At 43.8% G+C, this 5,561-nt stretch overlaps 1 long non-coding RNA gene across 1 annotated transcript; it reads left to right on the forward strand.

Annotated features, from left to right (window-relative positions):
• Positions 1 to 472: 472 nt before the first annotated feature.
• LOC131483935 (uncharacterized) lies at positions 473 to 5,077 on the forward strand. The gene is made up of 2 exons (XR_009247944.1): positions 473 to 579; positions 3,862 to 5,077. It is a non-coding gene; the product is annotated as an uncharacterized LOC131483935 (long non-coding RNA).
• The last annotated feature ends 484 nt before the right edge of the window (positions 5,078 to 5,561 follow it).

A 5,561-nucleotide genomic window follows, 5' to 3' on the forward strand; every position in this document is an offset into this window, starting at 1 on the left:
GCCAGCAGGGGAAGGGCAGAAAGAGAGGGAGACACAGAATTCAAAGCAGGCTCCAGGTTCTGAGCTGTCAGCACAGAGCTCTATGTAGGGCTTGAACTCACGAACCGTGACATCATGACCTGAGCTGAAGTCAGATGCTTAACCACCTGAGTCACCCAGGCGCCCCTCTGTCATTGATATCTTATCTTATTTGAGGATGATGCGGGTCCCTTCCATCATCTCGGAGTCCTTATTTGCCACTTGCCCTTTGATAAGCCCTGGGTAAGTCATATTAATAGATAGCGACTCACAGCCCAACACAGTGATACAGCCACTAGAAACCACTTAAGAGGGAAGATAGCCATGCCCTGATTCCGGGTGGTACAGATCATCTAATCAGCATGGCTGCCTCGCGGTGGTGATGCTTGTGGGTCTACTATTTGCCAGTCCCCTTGTTCAGAAGATTTATTTAAGCCTCTCCGGCCTCTACGAAGTGGATGTTCTCTATTTTGCAGATGAGGAAACGGAAACTCAGAGGTGTGAATTGACTTGCCTCGGGCCCCAGTTGGCAGAGGCAAGACTGGAAGGGAAGTCTGACGCGTAAGTCCCTGTTTTTCGCACTGCCTGTTGCCTTGACTTTAGCTATTTTCTGAGCAGTTTTGAGCAAGAGGAGACATTTTTTTTTTTTTGCCCAACTGTCCATTATATTTCTGTTTAGTTTCTTAACTACTATTTCTATTTAGTTTTTGAACATCATCGGCAATTTCTGTTTCCAAGTGTACTCAGTTGAATCATCCTTTTATGGATGCAGCACACTGGCTCACGGATGGATTGGCTGTGGTCTCACTCCTCTCTGCCAAACCCTTCCCTGGTGCCACTAAGCAAGAGCTGCCTGTGTTTGTACCATGCATGGATCTCATTAGTAGCTTTTATCAATCAGTACATCAGGTGCCTTCCTGTTTCTGTTCTTGAGACTTCCAAATGTGCCCACAGCGCAGTTGCTGTGATGCATGGTGGTGTCACCCACTGAGGTGGGTCCCAGCTCGGTCCCAGCTCGTGTGCCGTCTCGGCTCTTGTGCCCAAGTTGAGTGGCACACATTAGTGTTCTTCACAGGAGCCCGGGCATTCTGTTTGTTACTCTCTGGACCACGTAATTCCAGAGTAAGTCTCAGATCATGTGTTCTGGTTGCAAAGAGGAGAGATCTAACATTAATTGGGTGGAATTCTCAATCCAAACATGGTACGAGCCATTCGATATACATTATCTCATTTAATCCTACGACCCTTCAAGAGAGACTGAGGACGCAGCACTGAAGTCATCTGTTGGTTCATCGGTGAATAACATCAAAAGGGCAGTACGATCCGGCCTGTGTCAGGTTGCCAAACGTTGTTGAGTACAGAAGCAAATAAGAAAGAAACCATTTCTGCCCTCGTGGAACTTGTTGTTCCAGGAAATCGTAAACATTGAAACAAATAATTCCAAGTACTATGGGTGTTATGATGCTAACAGCATGGTTAGGGTGAGGGATACAATGACTACTGCCTCCATTACCGTGCTCACAACTGCTCAGGCACTCTGCTAATCCCATTACTGGCATTGCTCAGATATTCCCTACAAGCTCTTTACGAGGTCTGAAATCACAAAACCCTATTTTCTCTCGAGGTGACAGAGGCTTAGGGAGTTAGCTTACTTGCCCAAGTTCCCATTAGCAGAGTTGCTCTGAAGGTTAAAGAAGAAATTTTGTCTAAGTCTGGCGGGCGATGCAAGCGAGGGGCCAGATTGCCTGGGTTCAAATTCAAGCTGTGCTATTTATTAGTTGGCACTAAATCTCGCTGGGTCTCAGCTTCCCTCACCTGTGAAATGGGGATACTAGTAGTGCCTACTCATGGTTCTTATTATTCCCATGTTGCTGTTGAGGGACCGGAAGCAGAGGTATCAACTCATGGGCTCAAGGTCAATGGAAAGGCCAGGACTCGGCTCAAGTCTACCCTGTTGCAAAGTTAATGCTTTTACTCTCTTTTCTCCCAAGACCTCTGAAATAAGTCAGATATTTTCTAGGTGACCCAGAACATTAAATTGGTTCTTGGACCCCCTGATAATGGTGTCAAACAGGGTAAAAGGCCAAAGCATCTCTTGAGAGATGCCGTTGGCCTCCATCATTCGATATCTGGCTCTAGACACTTTACAGATGATATTCTAGGAGCACCATTTATGGGAATGGTTCATTCAAGGGGAATGTGATTAAATATAAGCCCTGGTGTGTACGTGTGAATTGACAAGGAAAAAAGAAATGGACGGGTCTTTGGTGCAGAGACCTCTGGCATCATGTGTGACTATGTGTGTTTAGTTGGGGTGAGGTGACTTCATTTGCATAGGGAGCTTCTCTAGGGGATAAAAGAGACCCCCTTTCTTCCAGAGGCAAAAGAAAAATGAAGCTGTCGATGTGAGTGGCCCCACTGAGAAATGCCAACCCTCCGTTAAAGGTGTCTGTCTTGTGTGATCGGTGTTCACAGGTCGAATTGCCAAGACCATTTGTTCTCTGCGACATCTGTAGACAGTGAGCCTGATGTTTCTTCTGGGACACGTACACACACACGCGCACAGACACACACATTTTGGCTGGTTCAGGCTCCTTGGCTGCCAGGATACACCCTGCCTTTGTTTCAGCAACAGCTGATAACCCCATTAACATCTTGCTTACAGATGCTGGCAGCCTCCCAAACCAGTCCTCACCTCAGGGCAGACTGCTCCAGAACATTCCTCCCCTTTCCTCCCCCCACCACAAACCTATTAGGACCAAACATGTTTTTCCTTTTACCTTAGACATGCATCTTCTTGTCTGGACTCTTGTTTTTCTCCTATGCTGATTTATGAGGAGGATTTAAGGAAAACTCTGATCCTCAGCTGGTCCTAGGGCTAGAACTTGTTTCTAAGAGGCAATCTCGTGGTTCGAATTCCAGTCCGACCCCCGGCTCTGCCCATCATGGATGCCCGTGCACACACAGACAAAAGTAAACCCATTGAACATGCGTCTTTTAATCAGTCACCAAGTTTGGGGTTTTCTTCCTCCTGAGTATCTCTCAGAACTGTCCATTTCCACCTCCACACCCCAGTCCAGAGTACCACAGAATTTTGCCTGGACTTTTTCATTAACCTCCTAGACCTTTCCATCAGTCTCCCTGCCTTCTCTCTTTCTCCACTCAAATCTACTCCCTGCTGTGTTCCTTCTAAAATGCAAATAGGATCTTGTAAGTCCCTTGCTTTAAGCCTTTAAACGCTGCCCAGATATCTCCAGGACTGAGGATAGGGTTTGGCTTATGGTGGATGCCCAGTAAAAAATTCTGGAATAAATAGAGTTGAGTCTTCAGTTGAATCCAATGGAATACCCATTCTGAGAACTAAAAAAATTACCTTGTCTTGAGAGCTTTATCCTGTTTTAATTCTCACCTTTAAACTCACCTGAAGTCCTTTCTTTCATTTGGGGGGACACTTCTACTTATAATTCTGCAGTCTGTGACTTTGTGGGTCTTATGGAAAAGAATAATCTCGTATTCCAACAAAAAACAGAATGTTAGAACTGGAAGGGACCTTTGAAACCATGTTTCTAGCTTCAACAGGGTGTATAACGTGTTTGGGTTCCTGATAATTTGACTAAAGGGCACATGATTAAAAGGTGCAAACAGCTGCATTGGTGTCCACCAATATGGCAGCCAACTCTCAACAAGGGACACAGCTGTCCATCCACAAATGAGGACAACAACCATGAAAAGACAAAGCTGTTTTTATTTTAAATTCTTCAGATGACTTTATTATTATTAACTAAAGCTTGTGCTTTGTTAAGATTCCCTTAGTTTTTACCGAATGTCTTCTTCCTGTTCCAGGATCCCATCCAGGACGCCAAGGACTTGGGGCTATCTATAGTAGTAGGCACACTATGTTGCTGGTGCTTTTTAAATGGGAAATGTCGGGAGAGGTATGCCTTCTGAATGTTCAATAACAAGTGAGTTAAGTTGGGTGACTAAGCCTATTGCAGAGTCTGAACATGAGATGAAATCTGCATGTGGGTAACAGCGGGACTGAAGAGGAAGCAACTGGCACTTTCAAGTGTTGAGTCAAGATGTCCTATGAGCAAGATTTGGAGCACAGTGAAAGAGACATCTTCCAAAGGAACAGAGTAGAGATTGTTCCTGAAGGGTTTGAACAGCATAAGCCTGAGGCAGAAAACATATGCTATTGAAAAATGGATGTCTTTCTTTTGGAACTAATGCTAGTGTTGGATTTATTCCCTCTTATAATTTACCTACCACCTGAAGGGAAATTACCTTTTATGATGGTCGGAGGGGCACCTAGCTGTCTCAGCCTGTAGAGCATGTGACTCTAAATCTCAGGGTCGTGAGTTCAAGCCTCACATTGGGCATGGAGCCTACTTAAAAAAGAAAGAAAGAAAGAAAGAAATCCTATGGTGGTTGGAGTCTTACTGTTGATCCAGTGGTGGAATCATACAGCCAGTCAGATAGAGGGAACAAAGCTTACAGTGCACTGCTGGATTTCATTGAGCCCAGCTTTGAATCACTGAAGCACGTAACTCGAACAATAACTTAATACGTTTGATGCATTTGTTTATTGCTCTTTATCTTCTGGAATGCTAAATAAATCATAGGGACTCATTTTCAGCGTTGAATGTAACTTAAGTTTTTTACCTTGTGGTCTTGGCCTGGCTGTTTAAATTGGACCAATTTCATTATTGACTTTCTTCCCTTCACTATACATTGTTCCATTAATTTCCCTACAGTCGTTTTTCTTGATGTCCTGCCTTTCTAAGCTTTGTTGGGGTGGGGAAGGGTAAATGAGTTGCTGAAATATCAAATGCTGACTGCTCCTGAGCGGTTTGGGTTTGTGGTTTAAGCAGTCTGTTAGCAACTTGATTCTTTCATTACTAGATCAATATTTTCTTCATTTTTTTTTCCCCTCCTAGGATGTAGGTATTGGAATTGTGCTTTGGATCTAGATTATGTCCAATGTCTATATGAAGTTGTACTAAGGAACCATGTATACATTTGTATATGCATTCACTTCATAAATATTTTGAACAATGAACTATGTAGCATTGTTATTCTGCAACATACCAATCCCATGAAGTGTTCTTAAAAAAAAAAAAAAAGTACTCCCTGATCAAATACATTTGAGACACCTGTCTTAGAGGATCACAAACACGCCTGAACCTATTTTAAGAGTTGAGCAGTCTCACAGTAATTAATTTCTTGTTGCTCTCTGTCTATATTGCCCTTAGAAACACTGTTATGTTAGCTATTTCTATGTATCCTTGAATGTCAGGCCTCCCTGGTTACCATTCCAACCTTGCTGATCATTCTTCTAGTTCTGTTTACCTGGTTTCTGAAGTTAAGCACTGTCTCCTGACCTCTTCCACTCCAATTGCTGCTAGGAAACTCATACCATTAACTCAGCCTATAGAGGACAGTCATTGCTGAGATTCTGAATGATGCTGGTGCCCTGTTGACCAACCTTTTCCTAATCACCTTGGTAAATGGAATGTTCTCTGGGTCCCCCCCTAAGGAACATG

Source organism: Neofelis nebulosa, chromosome 8, assembly GCF_028018385.1.
Source record: "Neofelis nebulosa isolate mNeoNeb1 chromosome 8, mNeoNeb1.pri, whole genome shotgun sequence".
NCBI lineage: Eukaryota > Metazoa > Chordata > Mammalia > Carnivora > Felidae > Neofelis > Neofelis nebulosa.